This window comes from Vespa velutina, chromosome 7, assembly GCF_912470025.1.
Source record: "Vespa velutina chromosome 7, iVesVel2.1, whole genome shotgun sequence".
Classification (NCBI taxonomy): domain Eukaryota; kingdom Metazoa; phylum Arthropoda; class Insecta; order Hymenoptera; family Vespidae; genus Vespa; species Vespa velutina.
Genome location: NC_062194.1, coordinates 8586662 through 8612668, shown reverse-complemented (window position 1 = coordinate 8612668; position 26007 = coordinate 8586662). Strand labels below are relative to the sequence as shown.

General features: G+C 34.8%; 1 protein-coding gene and 1 long non-coding RNA gene across 4 annotated transcripts in view; one reads left to right on the top strand and one right to left on the bottom strand.

The window, feature by feature from the left end:
* Positions 1-26007, top strand: part of LOC124950500 (cytoplasmic polyadenylation element-binding protein 2) — a 125590-nt gene that overhangs the window by 30513 nt on the left and 69070 nt on the right. The gene's annotated exons all lie outside the window — the stretch shown is intronic.
* Positions 1971-6227, bottom strand: LOC124950502. 2 transcript variants are annotated; one of them, XR_007101384.1, is made up of 4 exons: positions 6019-6227; positions 5241-5612; positions 3314-3592; positions 2011-3204 (listed from the first exon to the last, which is right to left on the bottom strand). It is a non-coding gene; the product is annotated as an uncharacterized LOC124950502 (long non-coding RNA). The 2 variants fall into 2 exon arrangements; XR_007101385.1 differs by lacking the exons at positions 5241-5612; positions 6019-6227 and adding an exon at positions 4005-5033 and having other exon boundaries at positions 1971-3204.

Below are 26007 nucleotides of genomic sequence, written 5' to 3'. Positions count from 1 at the left end.
ATATTAACATTCGGATATGGATTAATAATGAAGTTTGTATGAAAAAAACCAAAGAAAATCTAGGAAGTAAACACATACAAGCATACGTCTTCGAAGTTACATTAAATTATAGATAATTTAATATGAATATATTTATGATGAGATCGTAATATAATTTTATTATTAATACTGGTATAGTTAATTACATCGCAGAATATAAAATATCAGGAAGAAAGAAAAATTTTCTAAGTTTAATTTTATTTCTAAGATAATTCATGATCCGTGTCTTGTATACAGAAGCCTGGGCTCTATAATAATCGAAATCGTGACTACTCAAACACACGATCAAATCATCGAAATGACCGTTATTATGGGTACTATCCTTGAATAGGATAGCAATGAGCCTTTGAAAACGTCTTACATCGATTTCAAAGGCGTGAATCATGCGATCTACCATAACGGCTTTATATACCCCATCAAAATTTAAAGCAAATAAGGTACTCCTCGTTAAAGACCCATCTCGCATACCTGTTCAACGCTCGTATTAGGATAATTCTTATGATCGTGCAACGGAACTGGACATCCGAAAAATACTTTCTCTTCACTGGTATCCAACTAGAAAACGTCACGACAATATTTATCACGAAGATGAACGACGAAACGTGCTAGTTGGTATACTCACGCGACGTAAAGAATCGAGGGCTACCTACGCGGGAAATGAGAATCCCGCTAAACTAATATACAGTCTTTTGCATTCCACATACATACATGCAAATATGCAATGCCGCTCTCTCTCTCTCTCTCTCTCTCTCTCTCTCTTTTTCTCTCTTTTTTTTTCTTTTTCACGTTTCACTGTGTCAGCAATTTTTTAGTCTTCTCTTTTTCTTCGACTAAAAGTTAACGGAAATCGTACTTACTTCGAACGTTCATAAAACAAAATTGTTCTTATTTTTTCATTCACAGTGCTAATTTAAACTTCATGTGATCATTGATAATGCGACACGTACCTACTTATTTACATTATATACATTCATATATGTGTATGTATATATCTACATATGTATATTATTGAAAAAGCAGGGACGTGTATATTTGTGCAAGAGAAGACTCGAACGATTAAGACGACAAACGACGACTACAATGATGAGGAGTAGGGTAACGTAAGTCTCGTTTGCACGCTTGGATCGCGCCACTATATCGTTATGTAACGAGTGTGCGTCACAAAACGCGTCCACACCGAGAGAGAAAGAGGGGAAGAGAGAGAAAGAGAGGAGAGAGAGAGAGAGAGAGAGAGAAAAAAGATCGCATTGACACGAACACACTTGAGCGTAACGACTATATCGTAACGAGTGTGCGTTAATAATTGTGCCGCTTAACCTTGGACATTGATTAAACCATCCTTTATATCGATACACCTTGTGCGTTGTGTATAGGTATAGAAAAGTATCACAATATATATGTGTACATATAAGCACGCTCGTGTACCACCTGTATATTTGTATTATAGTTATATATATACTTTCTAAGCGAATATATGTATATTTCTAAGCAGGTTTTAACCGTTCCCATAAAATTATTAGAATGTACGAAAAATAATCTTTGAAACTTTTACTTTCTTTTTTTTCCTCCAGATTTAAGAGATAGCGTAAGATCTTGAATAATATTCCACCGATCAATTCGAATAAAATTTCTCGAAAGAACATAGCCGAGATATGATTAGAAACAAATAATACGATAAGAGGTTCGATTTTCATAGATATATCATACTTCATATTCTTCACTTTGTCGATGTTCAATATACAAAATGTCGTCCAAGGCAATTTGAAATTGTTCTCTTTTATTATATCAATCGTTGAATTATTACTCTCGTGTCAATTATTATATATCTATATTATATATATATTTATATATATATATATATACATATTAAATATATAATATATTATATATATATAATATTATATATAGATATATAATATATATGTAGGTATATAATAATTTATATAATTTTAATGTAATTATTTATTTTATTTGGAAGCGAATTATTTTTGTTTCATTATGCATTTATTTTTTTTATCATATATCTGTTATCTTAGGTATTACGTATTTATTCTCGTTTTGATAATGGACAATGACATTTTTGGTGCTCGAAGTTATTGCACTCTCTTTCCCCTTCTTTTTCCGACAGGGAGACACATAGGGATCACGCAGGGATCTTCAAAATTATTATGGGCAGGCGAGGGGTTACGTCGTACAAATGAATGTAAGCTAAGGGACGGTCCTTTGCGAATACGCATATGCGTTAATGGCGCGGAGAGAAATGATTCATATTTTTTTCTACTACGAGCACGTGCTTTCTCTCTTTCTCTCTTTCTCTCTCACGTTGTAAATGCGTGCATACGACATTTTGTTTCTTCTATCCATCCATCTTTTTCTTTCTAATTCGAAAGACGGGTATCTCGATCCCCACGCGAGATAACTTCACGAGTCCTCTGTCTCCCTCTCTCTCTCTCTCTCTCTCTCTCTCTCTCTCTCTCTCTCTCTCTCTCTCTGTCTGTCGTACACGTACAAACACAGACGAACACATTTTATAGTACGCAGTGTAACTTAATTGCTCGCATCCTTCCTCGACGATGCGCAGTAGCCGACCGGTAACTCTAATTTTTTTCAGTACGAATCTCTCACAGGATATGACTTTCAAAAAATTTGTTCATATACCCTTTGAATTCGAATATTATATTTAATGATGTGTTAGAGAAGTGTACTTTGGATCAATCTCGAATTATTATAGTAATTCGTAAATGGAAAGTTTCGAACGAATTGAAGTTTTATATATTTATTTTCATCATATTAGGTTTATCGATATAACAAGACAATGATTAAAAAGTTATGATATTTTTTCGTTTATTTCTTTTGCGACGAAAGAATCATAGAAATATAATAATCCAAGGAAACAATTAGGCGAAAAATCGTCGATCGTTTTCTGATCTAATTTCTTGACAATCGATGCATCATCAATTAACTCACATATTCCTAACTGGTGATAAAGATGATTGCATTACAAAAAATAATTCTTTTTTCTTTTTTTTTTGCCATAATTTCAACTTCGATACACATATCTCTTATAAATTTCATTGCATTATTTCGCTTAGGTGTGTGGTGCACATGTTTAGGGCTTACGTTGCACACATATATTTGCGTGCGTAACTTGTATTCCGTATATCTCTGTATGTGAACATAGAAATTCTCGTACATGTACAAATTATCCATGCATATATATATATATATATATATATATATATATATATATGTATATATATGTCTACATACATACATAGTGACATATTTGCGAGTAGGCAGCCTTGAACGTATTATCAAGTTGCTCCGCGTTCGTCGTCGTGTCGTCGTTGTCGTAACGATATGTTAGAATATTTTTGTTTTGGCTCTGTTTTGCGGTCGCTGTTTTCTTTGTGACACAATCTTACGACAATCTCACACGTGCACGCGCTCATATAATATACATATGTTCATATCATCGTGGTAATATTATTCCTCTTCTCTCATTAGGTTGGTCCACTTCGAACTTACAGATTGTTTTTTATTGATTTTCTATCTGTACAAGAAATAAAATACTATTCCAATGATAATATATATATATATATATATATATATATATATATATATATATATATGTGTGTGTGTGTATAAACAGATCAATTTTTTTTTTATAAATAATTTTCCATGAAATTTCCATAGAAAAGATCATTGTATGTGCGAATGATTCCACTTAATGTTTTATTAAGATGGAAAATAATTTGAAATAACAGATATCCGTATATAAAGATATGATGATAAGTAATTGGATAACAATTAAAAAAAATTAGTTGGTACATTTACAAATCAACATTTCTATATTTTCTATTATTTAACGAATATTCTTTTAAGTCTGACAATCATATTGTCCGTTACGATGGCAGCAGACTTTTCTCTCAATGAATTTTAAAGTAACACCGTGAAACACATACAATGGGGTTTGGTATAAATTTAAAGCATTTTATCTTTCGTATTTCGAGTAATTAGAGTCACTGCACGAGCCCGCCAACCGTATCGTCATTTGTTAGTTATTTACTGCATCGGAAAACAATATCGCTCGGGTATATGTTACGTATATGTGTTTATAAACGTAAATGTATTGTATAGATGTATGAGTATATACACAGGTTAGAACGCGTAGAGAACTGGTAATTACGGCAATTTATGTCGGCATACACGATAGAGAATTTTCAACCATCCATTCGAGCGTTTCTGTTTATCGAAATCTCTCTCTCTCTCTCTCTCTCTCTCTCTCTCTCTCTCTCTCTCTCTCTCTCTCTCTCTGGTTCTCTATCTCTATCTCTCTCTATTTCGCGCGCGAGTTTATAATCGTTCATATTTAGACACGTTTGAGATTCTCTATCGATTTTTCGATAATTAATGATCCCAAATTATCCGCTAATCGAACAATCATTACGAAATTCTGAAATTAAATGAAAATAAATTTCCTAAATTTGATTGATTTTAAAGGATAAAACGCGTATGCGTATTTATCAACGATGATTGGCACGCTTCTATTTTCGATTAGAAGATGAAACCTTGTGAACCTCGTAAATCGTAAAAATCTTTTTATTTATTTTTTTTTCTTTCCTTTTTCTTCTTTTTCAAAGATCGAATCGATGCGACGGAGCTTCGCGTCTACTCAAGGAAAGGAACTTAACAACAACAACAATAACAAACAAACTAAACAAAAAAAAAAGAAAAAGAAAAAAAAGAGGAGAATTGTCTGCGAATAATCGACGGTACGGAGGATCAAAACTTTTGTCGCAAGGGTTATCGGTCTCCTGGCAACGCGACGAAGTTTACTAGAGAGAGACAGAGACCAAATCAACACGATCAAGCATACATACATATATAGACATACAACACACGTACATACACGCTACGTTTTCAACATTTTCAGACATCATCGTACGTCATCTACGCAATCATCTTCGTCATTTTGTCGTTGAGAAACTCAACTAGGAACGAAACGGCTAGAATCAGAGATGTTCAGGACAACCCTGAACATACATATATATATATACATATATATATATATATACATATATATAATATATATAATATATATATAATATATATATATTTTTTTTATGTGTGTATGTGTGTATATATATATATATATATACACACAAGGTGATTCCCATTTTTAGCTCCGTCACACTTACTCATTCCGCGTTCGTTGCTTGTACATTCCCGTCTCACCCCCTTCTCCATCACCCCTATGTCGATATACACTTACATACACATATACACGTAACAGCCAACTCTTCTATCTCACTCTATCTGTCTGTTTCTCTCCCTCTCTCTTTCTCTCTTCTTTTTTTTCCTTTTTTATCTTCGCAAACCGCTCCTCCCCTTGGCTCCCTTTAACGTCCACATACACCACTACGCTACACATCATCAGAAGCAACGACGGTGTAGCGTCACTCTAGCACCCCACCTTAACCCCATGGCAACCACGAACGTCCACCGTTCGATCAGTATCGTATTCCCGTTCACAATTCGCCCCTTTCTTTCGTTGACACATTGCGCAAGAGCTAGAAATTACATCGTGGTTTTATTTCTCATCTATAGGTAATCGTTAATTATTTAGAATATTTTTTTTTTCATTCGATTTTATCGTCGTCTAGTGGATTATTGCATATTCCACGAACATTTGAAATATTCGTCTTGATTATTCAAAGAGAAAATTTGTATGTGAGAATTTGTAGTAGAAAACAAATGGATTGTTTATTTTTTCTATTTTTTGTTTTTTTAATAATTCCCTGCTCAAAAAAAAAGGAAGAACAAATGGATTATATTTATTATATTGTCTAATAATCGGATAAGATAATAAATTAATCATATCTACGAATAGTAGTGACTATTATCATTATTGAATTTCTTATCGATCATGTTATAACGAAAATTAAAAAATAATTTTTATTTAATTTAAAAAGTTACTATGTGATGATTCGTTTATTGATACGGTCCTGGTTTACGTCTCCTGCCTCGTAGTAAGATTCCATCCTTCTTTCTCTCTCTCTCTCCCTTCCTCCCTCTCTCTTTATCACTGTCTGTCTGTCTGTCTCTCTCTCTCTCTTTCTCTCTTTCTCTCTCTCTCTCTCTCTCTTTCTCTCTATCTATCGTGTACACTTTGGTTCTCTTTTACCTCGGCTCGTGCCGCCTCTCTTCTTCCCTCTTTCATAATCCGCATAACCCTTTCCACCTCTTTCTTCCCTCTCTCTTTATCTTAAACGCACACACATACTTATGTTGTACGCGCGTATGAGAAAGAAAGAAAGAGAGAATAAGAGAGTGAGTGAGTGAGTGAGAAAGAGTTGGACGATAAGTACGAGGAGAACCAGGAGAGGGCACACCGAGCGTAGCGATAGGAGTCGCTCTTACCCCCACTACTCGACCCGCCCCGCTTCCTCCCACGCCTGGGGGCCGTGAAGCATCGCACCGCGGCCATTCCTTCAGCGAACTCCGAGCATCGCGGATCGTTCCTCGCGACAGGCACCGCACCAACCACGCCTCTTTTCGAAAAATAAAAAGCCGTGTTGGTCGGACTACCGATCGAACGATCGATCGATCGATCGAGACAGATCTTACTCGACGACGCGTCTAATACACACAAAATTTAAGAGAACTACAAAGAATCGTTAAACGGACAAACGGACCCGCGTTGTGTGTGTCGATATTTATATATATATATATTTATGTATACGTATATGTATATGTATATATATTTATATATATATATACGTATATATACAATCTTTTATCTCTCTTATTTTCTTCTCGCGATCGGAGCCGGCGAAAAGGAAGTTTAATTTCGTTGGAAATTTGTAATTTTCGTAAGAATTAGTGGAAGAGGAGAAAACTAAAGAAAACAAAAAAAAAAGAAAGAAAGAAAGAAAGAAAAACAACAAAAAAGAAAAGAAAAAAAGGATAGAGGAGACGACTTTTATCATCCACCACATTACTTTCCTGTTCCCTCCGAACTTGCCGGAAAAGCCTCGTTGCTTCCTCGGCCGTGACGTTACGCGTCGTGTGCGATAAAACGCGTCTTTGGTGCGCGTGAGCGAGCGAGCGAGCTAGCTAGCGCGCGTTAGAACGAACGCGATCTAGAAAAGGAGTGTGGTATTTTCTTCTTTCATTGGGACAACGTGAGAGAAGCTCGAAGTGTCGAAGGAAAATAAGAGAAAAGGACAAGGAAAAAATATTGAACGAATCCATGACCTTCCTCGCGGTGACTTGACACCACCAGTGTTATATATATATATATATCGTGATATATATATGTATATATATTTATAATATAATATATAAATATATCGCGAACTCGCAATTCGCAATCGCCGGTTTTTTGTTATTGTTGTTTCTACCTCGTTCGTTCGTCTTCATTAAACAATTTTTCTACTTTTTCTTTTTCTACACATTTGCATACCCATTTTAACATAGTATGATTGATGGCTAATACGTAAAACGAAAAAAAAAAAAAGAGAAGAAATTAAATCGAATTTGAAACTTTCGGTATTCTACAAAACAGACGACCACTATTCTGATCGTTCGAAGGTGAATTCAAAGTGCAAAGAGTGTTGAATATATAACAAGAAGAGAGACAAAAGAGAGATAGAGAGAAGTATAGAAAGGAGTTAAGAGTACTACGAAGAGAGTACACGAGGCCGAAGAACGTGAACGTACGAAGAAGACGAAGAAGAAGAAGAAGAGGAATAATAAGAAGAAGGAGAAAAGAAAGAGAAGGAGAAAAGAGCTAGCGGTTCTATAATAGTAACGCGAGCTCCGAGAGCTCGGTAGAGTCAGAAGAAACCGGAAGAAGAAGGTACAAAGGGGAAGAAGAGAGGATGTTTCGTGCTTACGGCACTGCACCGGCTGAGACACCTTCGGGAGCCGATATCTATCCATGGACGACGTTCTTCAATAAAGGTGCATCTTATTCTCTTTTTTGCCTCTTCTTTTTTTCTTATTTTTTTTCTCTGTTCCCTTTTTTTTCTTTTGTTTTTTTTCTGTGCTCTTGTATATCTCGTTCTCTATCTTGTCTTACGATCTATCGATCTTTTAGCGATTTTTAATTCTGATATACTTTTGCGTCTTATCGTTTGTTCTTGTTTTACACTAGTCATATCTGATTGTTATCGTGATACGATGTATACAGATAAGTTTACAAAGAGAGAGAGAGAGAGAGAGAGAGAGAGAAGGAGAGAGAGGGAGAGAGAGAGAGAGAGAGGGAGAGAGATTTAAAAATTCACAAAAAGGCGGGCGTGCGCATGTGAGCACGTTCGACCACGTGATACATCCCACCTTCGTTTTTTCCATTCGTGAGTTTATCCGCCACGATATATGGCAATGACGACACGAGCCACGAGACAGAGAGAGAGAGAGAGAGAGAGAGAGAGAGAGAGAAAGAGAGAGATATCGCGTTCCTCGTTTCATCGTCGGACGATGGCGACGTCGTGCGAGCACGTGACGTGGCGAGCGCGGGAGGGACGTCCTCCTCTTCTTCACCACTGCCTGCCTATATTCACCTCACTACGTCTATCTTTATTTTTCTCTCTTGTAAAAGAAGACAACGTTGTAATACGTTGTTCGTTCTTTCATGGGTAACGACGTATTACTATTCCAATTTTTCTTTCTAACTTGACGTCCGGATGTCTGCGTCTATATGTTGACCATTTCTCTCTTTCTCTTTCTCTCTCTAGTTCTTGTTTTACTTTTTCCTTTTTTTTTTTTTTTGTTTCTTTTTCTTTTTTTTTTAACTGCCCTAGTTCGGAGACAGATATCCGATATATTTGATTTCGATGTCACGTCGCAGTGACGTAATGATAGTACGTTAATTCGTACGTACAGGTAATCATAGGCTGAGGTTGAGAAGAAACGATCACGATTTTGTTTTATATTTGAATATACGTTTTAAAAAAAAAACGGAAAAACAACGTTTAGAGTTCGCGTTTGCGTTATTTAGTTTTATCCTTCTCTCGTGTTATATTCGAGATATTCGATATGATTTAAAATTACGTCGCAATGATGTAATAATAGTGCATTAATTCTACGTAGGTATGTATGTCACATATATTCATAAGTTGACGTTTATAAAAAAAAAAAAAAAAAAAAAAAAAAGAAAAAAAGAAAAAACGGGGAAAAAAAACGGGAAAGAAAACGGAAAAAAGATTATATCTGACTATTAAAATTTCCTTTATTAGTTATTAGATTATCTTGATCGATCGTGAGATATATCTACGTACTTACACGCGTTGTAAAACACTCCCTGTTATTAGAAAAGAACGGAAAAGAGCGATCGAGAAACAACGTCGATGGGTCTGCTCTTTGTCGATCTCTGTTTGTTCATCCATTCTATTTATCTCTTTCTCTCTCTCTCTCTCTCTCTCTCTTTCTCTCTCTTTCTTTCTTTCTTTCTTTTACTCACAGAAATCGTATTCGCAGACGATGGATAACGCGAATACTTTGAAACATCGCACGCGTTTCTATCGCGATTCAGCAACGCGTGTTGTCCGTCTACGTTTCTCCAAGAATCAAAGCAATCCTGAGGAACGACGAATGGGTTTTTGTTAAGAGGAGTAACTAAACTTCGGTTGAACTTTATTTTTAGTACGGGCACGACTTTGAGGGAAAGCACGTGGGCGGAAGTGTCCCGTATCCCTCTGTTATTCTCTTCATGATTTCTACTTACCTGGAACCTTATTTGTAATACGAATAAAATCGAAGGGAAAAAAAAAGATCGTCGAATATACGTAAATTTCTCTGTTGCGTGGATCTGTCTCGGTGTTTTCGTTATTGATTAATTCTCGAAAACGACGAGTCGCAGCGGTGAGAGCGCTATAACACTCTTAAATTATAATGCCCGTCCAATTAAACGAACATTATTTAAATCAGATACGAAGTTGCGTTTTGTTAATTGAATCTGTCGAATCGTTTCTCCCAAATCCTGCCTAAATATTAATATTTTATTAAAAAGATAGAGAGAAAGAAAGACTATCGACCCACTTGTATGCTGATACCTGTAGTTTTTGATCGATTTAATTAAACGATATACATACGTTGATTTACAGAAAGAAATGTGAAAAAAATGTGAAAGAAATGTCTAGTTTTTTTTTATTTTTATTTTTTTCCTTATTTATTCTTTTTTATTCTTCTTTTTTCTTTTTTTCTCTTTTCTATGTCAAAGACATTATATATTACGATTTATTACTTAATCTTCAGCCCTGGGGCGAGACGAGACGAAAGCCTCTAGAATATTATGATCTCGAAGTAAAAGTTAAGGAAGCCGTGGAATCCGTTGATTAATAGTAGAACGAGAAGATGTTGAAAGTAAAAACTACATCTCTCACAATATATACTATCGTCGTTAACATAGATCGTATCATTAATAATATATTGACTTTTGAGTAATATAATTTTATTCAATCGATCAATAAAATATATATTCGTTCGTCTAACTTGAAAATTTCGAATGAATTTTTTTTTCTTATACATAAATTTCTTCTTTTCTTTTTGTTTCCCAACGATTCCGATTTTTTTTCTTTTTCTTTTATTTATTTATTTATTTATATTTATTTTTTTTTTATTTTCAATGGTACAAATGAACTTGCTAACGTTATTTAACCAATGAGACATCTTCATATATAATTTATTACCCATCTTTTTTTACGTTTACAAACACGTTAATTTTTTGCGTTCGAGTTAGTAAAGGGGAAGTAAAAAAGAGTTTAGAAGGGGGAATCATTGGAGGAACCCTTTAAAGTTTAAAGATACCCTTCGATAGGTCAGGTGTTGTGCACTTGTTCTACGTTTGAGTCGTCGTCCCTGAGTTTTGTATTCGCGCGTATGCGTGCGCATAGGCTGTCAGGAGAGCAAGATAGAAAAGAGAAAGAGAGAGAGAGAGAGAGAGAAAGAGAGACGTCCAGCACGAGGCAAGCAGGGTGCTTCGTTCGTGGAGTGCCTTGACCTGCCTGACCTGCGCAACTTTGTTCACTACCCCCCTCTCCTTTTCTCTTTCTCTCTCTCTCTCTCTCTCTCTCTCTCTCTCTCTCACTTTCTGTCTATCTATGTCTTTCTCTTTATAGACGCACCCCTTCGCGATTCCTTCCTTTACAATTCGACGAACGTCATTTCTCTCTAACTCTCGCAACCCTTAGGAAAACTAACCCCCGACTATCCACTCCCGTACGTAGCATCTCGTTTTAGAGATAGAAGGAGAGAGAAAGAGATAGAAGGAGAGAGAAAGAGAAGGAGAGAGAGAAAGAGAAGGAAAGAGAGAAAGAGAAGGAAAGAGAGAAAGAGAAGGAGAGAGAGAGATATCCTTGTAATTTCAGTCGCGTAGGCATCTAAGGATCTCAATGTTGAGCCATTAATTATTTTTCTTATTTTTAAAACCTTGTAGGTTTTCTCCCGTTGAGACCGTATCTCAAAGGCTCTGAGATCCTTTCATAAACTGAATTATTGAGAGTTTCTGTTGATCCTGTCGTAGAGAAAATGTTTACTTTTTTCTTTACTCTTTGGACTTCTCATTGTTTTTCTTTTTCTTTCTTTTATTTTATAATTTTTTTATTTTAGTTTTTTCCTCTTTTGCGAATAAGTTCTTTCTTTATGAAGTTAAGACACCATCCTTGTTTCTTGGTTTTTTTTCTCCACTCTCGTCTCCACTCGAATGTACAGAAATATCTTCAGACGCAAATTTTTAATTATAATTAATATTACATTTGTGAAATAGACTTTCTTTTCTATTTCGTAAAAAAAGAAAGGTATAATGTTAAAAATTTTATTTTTAAAACACTCAATTTCAATATAAGTAATAATAATAACAATTATTATATAATAATAATTATTATGTATGACAATGATGATAATAATAATAATAAAATAAATAATAATATAATTATTATTATTATGATTATTATTATTATTATTAAGATTTCAAATAGATTCTAAAGTTTTATGAATATCAAGATGAGCAAAATTTCGTAAAGAAAATTTCATTCAAATTCAAATACATTTCAGATTTAATTGACGATTAGAATATAAAAAGTAAACTTTACGCAGAGATCGCTTTCTTTCTCGTATTTCCGATTATTATCGCTTTATTTATAATTCATCTTGCTTTTGGTAATTTTCTCCGTATTAATTATGGCCCATTAACACGAAATCTCTTTTGTGAAAGCTATATGATTGATTTACAATCATAAGGATGGAAGATGCATTCGGCCCACGGTATTTGTGTCTATGAATTAATAGGAAAAAAAATATATATATAAAAGAAGAAAAAGATGAAGAAGAAGTAAAAGAAGAGAAAAAACATAACCTTTATAGGCGCCTTTTCCTAAGCAATAAAAGAGTCGAGACAGGTCGTATCACATTTTCATAGAAAGCGATGACGCAATAAGAAGCACATCCTCGTTGTTGTGCTAAAGTCACACCTTATCAAAAGCTTTCTTATTCATCACCTTCTTATTTTTTACATCATCGACCAGTCAATAGTAATGGCAATATACTATATACCGATCAGAGAAAACTTCACCAAAGTTTTTCCTACAGGATATATATAAGATATATATTATATAGAATATATATATATATATATATGTATATATAATATATGTACATATGTACAATGAGTTTCAGAAATATTCGTCAAGTTTTGAATTGTTCATCTTTCTTTTTCCAAATCAAACTGAATGTTGATCTCGAAGAATCGATTGTAGAAAAAAAATATTAAGTGATGATAGTGCTGGTAAAATGCCAAGTCTTATATCTAAGTATAATATAATGCCAGGAATAATAAAAAAGAAAGAAAGAAAAAAAAAAGGATAAAGAGAAGAAGATGTAGAAATAATCAGTCACAGCAACGATTATCGAACATCATTTTCCATCTTTTTATCTTCTTTTATATGCAATCGATCGTTTATCTCTTTCTTTTGATTTTTCTTTTTTATATTTTTTTACCATTCAGTCGGTTAGAAAAAACGATCGATTTGAGAAAAAAAAATCACTAAAAATTATTTCCGCGAACCTGCTTCGTCGTAGGTTTAGGTACTCAATATCCAAGTAGATATACGTTCTACGTTCTTATATGGAAAGAGGTTGAGAGATTTTATGAGCGTTCAAAAGCACTCGAAGAGAAGGCGAAATTGCGAGAGATGTTCGCTCAAGCTGTCGTCGTAAAATGATCGACACCGGCACGTTTCTTTCGTTGATAATTCACAACGTCGAACGAGAAAAGGAGTAACCTTTGCGTTCCTATGGGCTAACCGTGCCCGTTGAAAACATTCCTGAATAAAAATAATACCGTTATGTCGTTTTATATTTAACCGTCGTCGTTGTCAAAACGTTCGAGAATGTTTTGTAACAAATTTTTTACGAAAACGTTTTTTTCTTTTCTTCTTTTTTTAACAAATTCTTTTTTCTCTTTTTTTTCCTTCTTTATTTTTATTTATTTATTTATCTTTTGTAATTTTTAGCAACGAACAAACACAAGAGTCGATTTAATTAATTAATTCCCTTATATTTGTCATCGGATTTAATCATATTTAAAAAATTTTTAATTTAATTTCATAAAAGTCGACCGTATAGTTCGTTAAAATGCTGCATTTTGCAAAGGTTTTCGTCACGAAAAAATGAAACGCACCGTAATCGATCCGTCTCCGTTTTTAATTTTCAAGAGATGGCCCACGTATCTCTGTCTCTCTCAGTTTCTCTTCTTTCTCTCTCTTTCTCTCTTTATCTCCCTTTCATCCTGCGTGCTCTCTTCGTCGACTTGACATCACAGAAGAGAACACGCAAGCGCGCACGTGGTGAAATATAGCGAAGAAGGGACGAGGGGGATGACACATGCACACGTATACAGTCATTTGTATGCACACATCTGTACCACACACACACACACACACACACACACAAGTACGTGTACACTTATACGTCGTTGAATCGAGTACTGACCGGAGTTAGAATGAAGAGAGACCATGGCGGATAGCACGGCAATCGATAGTGTCCTGGCATCGTTCGTCTACGTCTACCACCGTTAGTTACTTGATGGATAGAAATAGGACGCTTGTTATATATATATATATATATATATATATATATATATATATATATATATATATATATATATATATCTTTCTCTTTGTCTCTTCTATTTTACAATTAATCGAAATATATCGAATTTAAAAGTAAGAAAAATTAGAAAGACGAATTTATTATGACGATCGATATGATCTATACGAATCTATACGTTCTCATAGAACATTCAAAGTATGTAAAGTAACGACGATAATCTCTTAAACTCGTGACGCCTTTGATCGTTCTGCCGATTAAAATAGATTTATAGAGCACCAGTCTATAATTATTGCGATGGCATTCGACGAAGGGACACGACTACTGGCTCAAGCCGAGTTTTCGAAACAGAGCGGTTCTAACTATACGCTAATTATATCGTTCTAATATGCTTGTAGATACTATTAATAATATAGATATTATATTTGTCACTTTATTAGTCGTTAAAAGTAAAAAGAAAGAAATAAAAAACTGATAATGATTGAAGGCAAGGTGTAGGGAGAGGAAAAAGAGAAAAACAAGAAAAAACATTTTTTTTTCACGAATATTTTCAAGCATTTTATTTTTAATTAGATTGACATGAATTTTATTTGAAGATGAAATTTATGAACGTTACAAAAATTATTATTATTATTATTATTATTATTATATTTTTTCTTTTTTTTTTTTTTTTTTTTTTTTTTTTTTTAAAAATTTTTAGTACTTTTTTCTTTCCTAACACAAAAAGAATTTAACTAATGGACGAGATATTTCTTATTGTAGTGCCAACCGGTTATTCCCAATTTACTGATGCCACCACGGTTGCACGTATCGATCGTTGAAACCACACCTCGGGCTCTTTCCCGTGTCCCCATTCGCGTGTGTGTTTCAGAACGCCAAGAATGTACCCGACGCCCGGCGTCGGCGTCGATCGATCGTCCTCAAGAAATTGCTCTCTCTCTCTCTCTCTCTCTCCCTCTCTTTCTCTCTCTCTCTCTCTCTCTCTCTCTCTCTCTTTCTCTCTATCTCTCTTTCTCTCCTGTCATGACGGTAAGATCACACGAACCGTGTGTGATAATTATAGCTCGTATTTTTCCTTCTTTTATCTCGAACGAAATTGAATATTTTGCATTTTGTTCTTTTATCTTTTTTCTATTTCCTTTCTTTTTTTCTTCTTCGTTTTTCTTCTTTCTTTTTCTTCCTCTTCTTCTTCTTTCCTTTAATCTCGAAATGACTATTTTCGATCGTCTCTAATATGTTACAAATTGTTCGATTAGTTTCTTAACATAAATTGTTTTTTTTATTATGTTTTCATGTTGAAAAAGTCGAGTCACATAGAACGAATGTATGGTTTTGTATTATTACGTGTCTATTTGGTAGAAATGTAGCAATTGTTCTTGTCGCTTCAGCACAGCAGTTAGTTGACTTTCAACGAGGTCGAGTGACGTTATCGCAAAACCTCGATAAGATACCGATTTCATGACTCGGGTAAGTCGTTTGTGGTACTACTTTCGCTTTCGCGAGGATATTTTATGTCGCGGATCGTATGGTAAATATAAAAAAGAAAAACAAAAATAAACGGAATAAGAAGAAAAAAAGGATAAAATTAAAAAAGAAAAGTAAAGAAAAAAGAAATAACGATTTTCTAAATATACATTCGGAATTACGAAGGAGAAAAAAATATTGTCTTTTTTTTTTCTAATGATAACATTTTCATATTTATTTGTGGTAATAAATAATATATGTAAGGTATGTGCGACAATCACGTCATGCGAGATCTATGATATCGTTTGATTTATTTGCGAGACATTTGCGATTTTAATGCACGTTAACACAATTCTTTTGAAATTGTTGTTATTAACAGATTTGATTTCGTATGCATGCAAATAACTTCCTCGGACTTTTCTGTCTTATTCGCATTATCGTCTCGCTCTTTTACAAAGACGCTAACGGCCTATCTATGCGAGCTGTTTAAATGTTTGCGTAACTTCCTGAATGCTATCTATTTTATTTATATCCTTGTAATAAATATATATATATATATATATATATATATATATATATATGTATATCCAATCTCGTTCTTGAGAACATTCAAGTTTGAGTTGACTTTTCTTTTTTAATTTTTTAACTCCTGTATTTTTTTTTTATTTTTTCCTTTTTTTTTTTGTTTTTCTTCGAACGTCCCAACGTTCTTCGGTTTGAAAGTTTTCATTTAAAAAAATATCTATTTATCCAGGAGATATCTCCTTGTGAAAAGAAAACAAAATTAAATAACGTTATTTCTCGGACGCCAGTCATATACAGTGCCTGCTACAAGAATGATCGAGAAAGTTATTGTACACTTTACGTGTTGTAGTTACATTTATATCGTACTGAGTTTCTCTTGAAAGGGATAGTTACTATCGATCGCGATTGATTATCGAGGACGCGAGACTCGTTAATCTAAGATTCTCCAGATACGTTAAGAACATATTTTTATTTATTTATTTATTTTCTTTTTTCAAACTCGTAAAAAATTCTTCTCACCGGCACGAACGTCGTATTAATTATCGTATACGTTATAATAATTACCGACTTCCTCATAAAATAAGGAAAGACAGAAATAAATAGAGAGAGAGAGAGAGAGAGAGAGAGAGAGAGAGAAAGAGAGAGAAATATATATATATATATATATATATATAATCAATTCTATCGATTAGATGATATTAATCGAGATTTATTGTACTTTAACGATTATAAAGCGCTATCAAAATGTTCGTACCATATATACGACTACGTTGATGACTCGATTATTCATCGAAGAAGTTAATGATGGTGCTGCTTTTTCATCGAATCTTACGAATTGAGCAAAATATACGATTACGAGATGGAAATTGTGTTCAATATCTACAAAGAAATCTACCTTGAACGCAATTCGCGCGCTTGGAGCCGGTTTCATGACTGATGACATTTTCCTCTTCACGGATACTGACGTATCCCGTATAGATCATTTGTTGTCAATAATCATGACCATCGATGAAATCATACAGACAAAAGAGATTAGAGAGAAATAAAGATTAAAGGAAGTAATGTGTTAATGAAATAAAAAAACATTCATTTCTTCCAATAATTATATTACAGGCTTTTTTCTTATTAACATATATATATATATATATATATATATATATATAAATGTTAATGTCAGATATATGTATAATACACACATATCTGACAATTAATATTTTTCTCTTCTTTTTTGTTTTTGTTTTGTTTTGTTATTTGTTTTTTTTTTTTTTTATGATCATACCATTGCATCGAGTAACGGTGAGAGATCGATGGAGAGTGTAAAAAGTGGGGGAGAAGAGAGAAATGCGAAGAAAAAGAAACAAAAAGAGAGAGAGAGAGAGAGAGAGAGAGAGAGAGAAAGCAACAAAAAGAAAAGAAGAAGCGAGAAAGAGTTATCGCGAGGCGATCTGTAGGCGAGTAGGTGGGAAGGAGAGTAGGGGAGGGTTTAGGGGCTACGCATGTCAACTAGAGGGCATTCAACTATCGATCGCATAGTTTCAGCCAACCCTCCGAAGGGAGACACCGCTTTCCTTCCTTCTCTCTCTCGTTCTCACAAACATATACATACACGTATAAACTGTTTCTCTTCTCTTCTCTTTTTCCTTCTTCGACAATTTTTCTCACAACATTGCCTCCTTCTCCTATTACTCTCTCTCCTTTTATCTTTTTCTCTTTTTATTATTTTCCTATTTCTTTTCTACTTCCATTTTTGCTCCCAAATATTTCCTTTTTATTTCTTTCTATCCCTTTCTTCTTGTTTTCTTTTTTTTTTTCCACGAAAATAAGAAAATTTGAACATATTCAAGAGATTCGTTGGAATCATGAAGGATATTAAATCTTTAATATATACATTAAATTTTTCTTCTCTTTCGCGCTCTCTCTCTCTCTCTCTCTCTCTCTCTCTCTCTCTCTCTCTCTCTTTGTTTTATTTTCTGTTACTAATTCGGTACTTCTCTTTTTTTTTATACCTCTTCCTCCTCTTCGTCGTTTTCGTTCACTTTTCTCATAACATTGGGTCTTTTTTTATCGTTCTCTCTTTCTCTTATACGTGTCGAGTACACGTGCGTGGGTATATGATTCACCCTCTCGCACCTCTCCCTTTCTTTCTCCGCTCTTTCGACAGGACGTTGCTTGTTGTATCCGTGTAACAAGGTAGAAGGGAAGAGAAATAGTAGAAGAGATAAAAATCAAGAGACACAGAAAGAGAGAAAAAGAGAGAGAAAGACAGAGACAGAAAGAGAGAGAGAGAGAGAGAGAGAGAAAGAGAGAGAGAGATAGAGATTCATTTTGACAATTCCAGCAACAATTCCATTCACCGAGTCGGCACGACTCGGCGCGCATTCAGGTATCCCTCGAAATTTCATGCGCTCGATACTACGAGAGAAAGAGGAGGAAAGAAAGAGATAAAGAGAAAGAGTAAGAGAAAGAGACAGAAGCTGGCGTAGGTGCATCGAGAACAATCGTGGCGTGTGCGCAAGAGTACAAAAGATCGTAAAGCAGCACACGAGCCTCACGCAGCCCATTATACGTTTTTTCTCTCTTTAGTTCTCTTTTTTTTCTTTCTTTCTCTCTCTCTCTCTCTCTCTCTCTCTCTCTCTCTTTCTCATTTCTTTCCTTTTTTTTTTATCATACACCTTCAACGAAGAACGTACGCATCCCAACTAAAAAAACACTCTGCGAGTCGGTCTGGCAATTCGTTTTCCATCTATCCACCCCCTCAGTCCTCTTTCTCTCTCTTACTCTCTCCCTCTTTCTCTCCCTCTCTCTCTCTCTCTTTCCTTGTTTTTACAAAGGATCAGAGAAAAAGCAGAGCATCGTGGCTTCGTTCTTTTTGAAATATAACGTAGCTGAACGTAATCGAACTTATAACGTATCACAGTACTCGACGTTTACGAAGGAAGTAAAGAGAATCACGAAAGTGAAAGAGAAAGAAGAAGTGAGAGAGAGAAAGAGAGAGAAAGAGAGAGAGAGAGAGAGAGAGAGAGAGGAAAAGAGGGAAAGAAAGAGGGAAAGAGAACTCGCACGCGGTGGGGTGAATTTTAAAACGTGTAGGCTTCAGAGTTCTCCGACCCACGTGGCGCGATACACGTTTGCCAGTCGTGTGCTTAAGTCCTGCAGAGACATAGAGGAAGAAGAGGGGATGAGAGGAAAGGGAATCGAGGGACCATGGGGAGTATATACATACATACGTATGCGGGCCAGCTGATCGCTAGCCGCATGCTTATATGTGTATGGGTTCAAACACGAGTCACCGATACTACTGTTAATCTCTCTCTCTCTCTCCCTTGCTCTCTCTTTCTTTTTTTTTCTGGTAACGTTATGCACCGTGCTGCACGGATGCATTTCGTTAATGGCATACGAGTGAACAAGTATTTAAATTTAGAGTTCGCCTCGGTAACCCCTCTACCTCGCCCGTATCCCTTAGCCTTTCTCTATCTCTTATCTCTCTTTCTCTCTTTCTGACTATCTATTGTACCTATCTCGTTTTTCTTCCCTTATATCTTGTTTCCAGTATTTTGGACGGCAATCGGTCACGAGGCCATTCCAACTGGAACGGTTTAACAATATAGATTATATTCGAGAAAGTGTACAAGTAAAAGAGTTAATTAGCTTTTAATTATAATTATAGGTTATTTAGGTTGTCGTGTGACCAATCTTGTTTTCTCTCTTTGTTTTTTTTTTTTTTTTTTATAATACTTGTATATATATACATATGTATGTATACATACATGTATGTATATATATATATATATATATATCTTGTTTTAATACTTGAGTTCTTATTATAGTCATCACTTCAGATCTCCATTTATAATTATTATAATCTAATAATTTAACATATATATCTTTTCACAATAATGGGTACTTATAAAGATTTAATGTTCTTGCACGTGAACATTGCTGTATTTAAAATTAAAATTCCACGTTCAAAGTTATTCACTCTTCGAACCCCTCCCCTATTTTTAACATTAACTATAACCACCGGTTTCTACCGAAATTCCTCTCATCTTAACGTTTCTTTTTTTCTTTCCCTTTTTCTGTTTTTTGTTTGTTTTTGTTTTGTTTGTTTTTTTTTTTTTTTTTTTTTTTCGAAACAATACTTAAAAAACGTTCATCGTTCAACGAGTTCTCGTTTATGGCAAGACACGTCCTCGGGAATGGGACAAAAGAGAGATGTAGTAGTAAGGAGTTACGTACTTGTTTCCTAATCTTTTTCGAGTAAGCACAAAGGAGACGGAGATCGACGCAAGAGATTTGTAAAAGAACGAAAAGACAAGCACGGAGGAAGAAAAAAAAAAGAAAGAAAGAAAAAGAAAAAGAAAAGAGAAAAAAGGAGAAGAAGAAAAAAGAAAGGGAAAAGAAGAGAAAGGGGAGTTAGTTTAGTGATTGAGGGGTAATGGGCGGAGGGAGGTTGCGGGTGGTTGGGAAGAAGGAGGAGTTGGGAAGGAAGGGGGGATTTGTTCGTATACGGAGAAATTCAGTCGCGATTAGTCTCAAGGTGATCTAAGCGCGTGCTCACAGGCTTACAAACGAATCTGAAATGTGGGAAGCCTATTGTGAGATAATTCCGCTCTTACCAACGGTTAAGAGCGCGTGCTCATACACTACTTCCGGTTGACCGAGTTCATCCGAAGCTCAGATCCGTTCGTCGATATACAACAGACCTCCGGTGTGTGGTTTGTACTTTATACATACCTACGTTGTATCTTGCGGTTGAGAAAAGTGACAAGCAGGCGCGCGCGTGCGTGCACTCGGCCGCACACACAGGAAATGAAATTCTTTCTTTCCTTTTGAAGTACGATTCAAGGGAAATCACGGGTATAACCTATCGGAATTGTCAACCCGTAAAAACGTATCTATTTTAGAACAAAATGTTTTATATTCTGATAAACATCGATAACTGTCGGACGGTCGACATTTAAATATCCTGTTTTCATACCACTTGTGACTTGTTTCTTTTCTTTTTATTTTTCTTTTTCCTTTTTTCTTTTTTTTGTTTTTTTTTATTTTTATCATTACGTTTACGCAGCTACACGTATATGTATTTTCCTTTTCTTTTCTTTTCTTTCTTGTTTTTCATTTTTGTTGTTTCTTTTTTATATAAGAGAGCGCGAGATCGAAACCTGATTCGACAGAAGCCCGTTCGTTCTGCGCAAGTGTTGCCAAAGTTCGTTGCATCCTTTATAGTCTCACGGCACGATTTCGATGTAAATACGACGAAATATTTCGTTCGCCTACTTGTCGCTATTTCCGGAGAAGCGTGCATATCCCTTTTCGACGGGATCGTGGAAAAATAGAATTCACGAGAGATGGCATAAAGATATCGAAAGCGAAACGGAAACGTTTCTACGTGGAAATTTTGCCTGCCGATCTCGGTATAGGTATGGTGAATCACAAGGGAACGCTTATAAACAAAGTATTTTTTGACGTGTGTGCATGTGTAACCGTCATCGATACTCTCTGACGGTGTTACTAAGAATAAGTTTCTTAATATATTGTTTCACCGAGTTAACAAAACATCAATATATCATGTCAAATAAAATGAAAATGAATTTAAAGAGTTTTTATGTAATATACACACACACACACACATATATATATATATATATATATATATATATATATGTATACTAATAGCGTAAAACATAATAATAATGAAATACAATTTTATTAGGAGGTATATATATATATATATATATATATATACATATATATTCTTATATAACAAATTAAATGTTATTTAAATAATTATTAAGAAGCTTTCGTTTATTATCGTTACTTTATAAATGTTTAAAAACGTTTTAACGTTTGAAAGCGTGAATCTTGTTTAGGATCGGTAGGACGTCCTTCCTGTTTCTGGTTCGTCGTGTACAGACCGCCTCAGTCCGATGGCCTTAGCTTGGCTCTTTGCTCTATCGAAGGCGCATGCGTCGATGCATGAACGTATAGAGTTGCGTATGTGACGCACGCGTGTTGCCTCGCAAGGACGGGAATAGAATCGAAACCGGCTGCAACCGACCTTAGCGTCCGTCGTCAGCCTTTTTTCTCATTTTAGTTGCCTCCCGAGTCGCCGGTAATGTTGCTGCTGATGCTGATGCTGATGCTGATGCTGCTGCCGCCGTCGCCATTGCCATCGCCGTCGTAGTTGCTCTTCCTTGCTTCTCAACTGAGAGAAAAGGAAAAAAGAGAGAAAGAGAGAGAAAGAGAGAGAGAGAGAGAGAGAGAGAAAGAGAGAGAGAGAAAGACAGACAGACAGACAGATAGATAGACAGAGAGATAGAGAAAAAAGATGAGAAAAAGCGAGATGAAAGGCCGTTTCATGACGAGAAACCGATGATACTTGAACCGGACGAATCTTCTTCCTTCGTCCTCGCTTTCTCTCTATTGTCGATTACGCAAACACCATAAATCATGATTTACGCTTCGTGTAACTCGAGTATATACGCGATAGTTATTCCCTATATCTTTCTGTACTCGTTTCCCTTTAGGGCAAAGGGAATTCTCGACACTGCGACGCGAATTCATCTTCGTATCGAATCGAATCGTATCGAATCGATCGTCGATCGTATCGTTGCCAATCTTGTTACGTATCCCATGTTAAAGCTATCACGTATTTTATCAGAAATTTTCACGGAAATAATACCTTATGTTATGTATCTATGTGTTTATATAGATACGTACGTATCACAATAATATATTGGACAGGCACACATAATTAAAATGTATTTATATTATTTTTTAACTAATATTATATCATTAGTACGTTTTTGTAGTACGAAAAAGATAAGTAACGAAGTTTTGTACTGTATATTAATATTTAATTAACAATACAATATCCATTAATATTAATAACTTCTTTCCATATCTTGATGAAAGCTCTTGAATTATTCTTCGATAATATAACTCGTTCTTGGAAGCACTTTGGAATGGGATCGGGTTGGGTTAGCTTGCCTTGGCTTGGTTTGGGGAGGAGAAGAAGGAATGGGGTGTGGGGAGGGGGCGGGAGGAGGTATTAAAGTTTTTTCGGTATTATTATTTATTAAGTTATAATACTTATCGCAATCTATTTGAAATGATTAAAAACAGAGCGGCTTTTAATTTATGTTTACTCGAGATTCCTGAGAGCGGTGAATATCTTAACGACTTGATTACATCCAACCTGACTAATAACGAGACTTGTCATCTATATCCTTGAGAAGGCTTTCCTTATCTAATACATTTTTAACGAGGCTGGATCAAGTACGCAATTCATAACTCCGAACGAAGTTTCGAGCGAAATCACGTTCCGTCAGCATAATTCGAATTCTCCTTTCCGTAGAGAAGTCGCGAATCGTGATGGTTTGTAGAAAATGAGAGAGGCAAAGAGAGAGAAAGAAAGAGAAAAAGAGAGAGAAAGAGAGAGAGAGATAAAGAGAAACTCGTACGATGTTTCGATCGTTAAAACTTTAAATTTGTTTTGGAAAGAGAGAGAAAAAGAGAAAGAAAGAGAGAGAGAAAGAGAGATAGAAGATCTCAAAGAGTTGCCTAAGAGTTAGACGAAACTAACGCTCAAACGGAAATGGAATGAGTCTCGAATAATTTAAACGTGACCTAAATGCATTCACTTAAATTTTCCGACCGCGTTCCATCCAAAATCATGTTTTTTTCAAAGAAACGAGGAAATAAAAAAAAGGACAACTTTAGATATATCTGTGTTATATTTGGGTTTAAACATCAATTAGATTTCAAACGGTGCGTTCCGGTAAAATAGGTTTCACGACGCATTCTATCGTCTAACTCCGTATACTATCACTGACACCCTTTGAACCTGAAATTTTATTAGCTAGCAAGGATGAAAAAACTACTCTTATCGTTCCTAAGAAAAAAAGAGAAAATTTGAAGGAGAATGAGAAAGAAGAAAAAAAAAAGAAAGAGAGAAAGAGAAAGAGGAAAAAGATACTTTCTTTCACGCTATTCGTACGACATTCTTGTGGTTGAATATTAATTATTACCAAGAAGATACGATTGCGTTTATTTACTTTTTAATAGATAAATGAATAAACGATCGGGTTTATAAATCTTTACGAAATAAGAAATATATTAAAATGATGATAATTATAGGGTTCACCTATTCATCACGTTCGAGTTCATTATTTTTATCCAATACAAATTCGAATTTGTTACGTTAATCCAATAGAAATTTATTAGATTCGTATTCGTCCCATTCAACAGGTTTCTTCCTAATTGATTTCGTTCATTTGAAAACACATTCGGATACATATCTACGTTTCATTAAAAAATATTTATTTATATTTTAGATTATCTTATAGGAAATTCCTATTACTTTTTTAATAGTAATATCAAACGTTTACCATTCACGTAGATTGGGATAAGGGAGACTTGGTACGTTAGAGCGCCAAGAGGTTGATGATCCCAAATCACAGAGCGTGAACCCGGCTGCACGGCAAGATGTACGTAAATATCGAACGAGATAGCGATAGACATGATTACGAAGCAATTTCTCGTTCGACTCGGTTCTTTTCTCTCTCATTCTCTCTCTCTCTCTCTCTCTCTCTCTCTCTCTCTTTCTTTCCCTTTCTCCCTCTCCCTCTTTTTCTCTCTTTCTTTCTTTCTCTGTTTCTTCATAACGTTTCCTCTCGTTCCGCTATACGTAACTTCTTGGCATTCTCTTGAACTTGCATTTTGTCCGTACGACAATCTATTATTTTGTTTCTATTCTGTTTTATTTCATTTTTCAATCGTGATCAAGAGAAAGAAACTCTCGAGAAACACGTTCGAAAAGAACTTGTATGCTCTCCTTCTAAATACGTGCTCCAACTTATCTTTCTCTCTCTCTCTCTCTCTCTCTCTCTCTCTCTCACTCTTTCATGAAACAGAGATATACGCCAGTTTCTATTCTCGGACGACTCTTCTTCGTCTTTGCACTTTTCTTTCGTCGTTCGATTTTCGTTCTCGAGTTTAACTCGTTCATCGTTCTCTCTCCTTATCAATCTCCCCTTTCGTCTATTATTTTTTTTCACTTTGCACGATCACTTTCAAATCACTTAAATATCTATAATAAAATAACGTTTCCGACGTTATTAATGAAAATTTTAATGTTTTAAAAATTTCTTGTTTTTGTAGAAAATATTGTATATATGAGCCGTTCATAAGACAAATCGATGAATTTTTTGAATTTTCTTTCAATTTAAATGTCAAAGTATTTGATAGAGTCTTTACTTTTTATATTCGTAATAAATTTCTCTAATTTCCTTTATTCAGTACCATTGAATGACAAAAGTTTTTTTGGCCATTGAATAAAAAATAATTTATTTCAAAAACTAATCTTACTAAATCCGTACCCTAATGTAAATCGTTGCAATAATGTAATTCAAACGTAACAGTAAGGCCTTATATACGTACTACAATGTTTATTTGAATTTATATTTTATAGATAATTTTAAAAAACAATTTATATTATTTTATCATATTTCTCCACTTTTTGTTTTATGGAGTTAATCGATTTGGCAAGTGAGCGAGCTCATATATTAATTTTTGTATTCGATTCTTCACAACATCGTGTCGTAATCTTTTATAAGTACACATATGTACGTATGCGTTCACACGTAACCACGCATGCACGCACGCACACACATTGCTTTTCACAGAAATGAATATTTTTGCTTTGAACTATTTCTGTGTTTCCTTCCGGGAAAAGAGTTCGAATATAGATCGAGTATTCATGTATCGATAATATTCTGTTGATTCTACGCGTACGTTCTTGTCGTTTAAACACGTAATCGATAATTACATAATAATTAAGAAACGTTCGTTACGTAGCGTTGTAATACT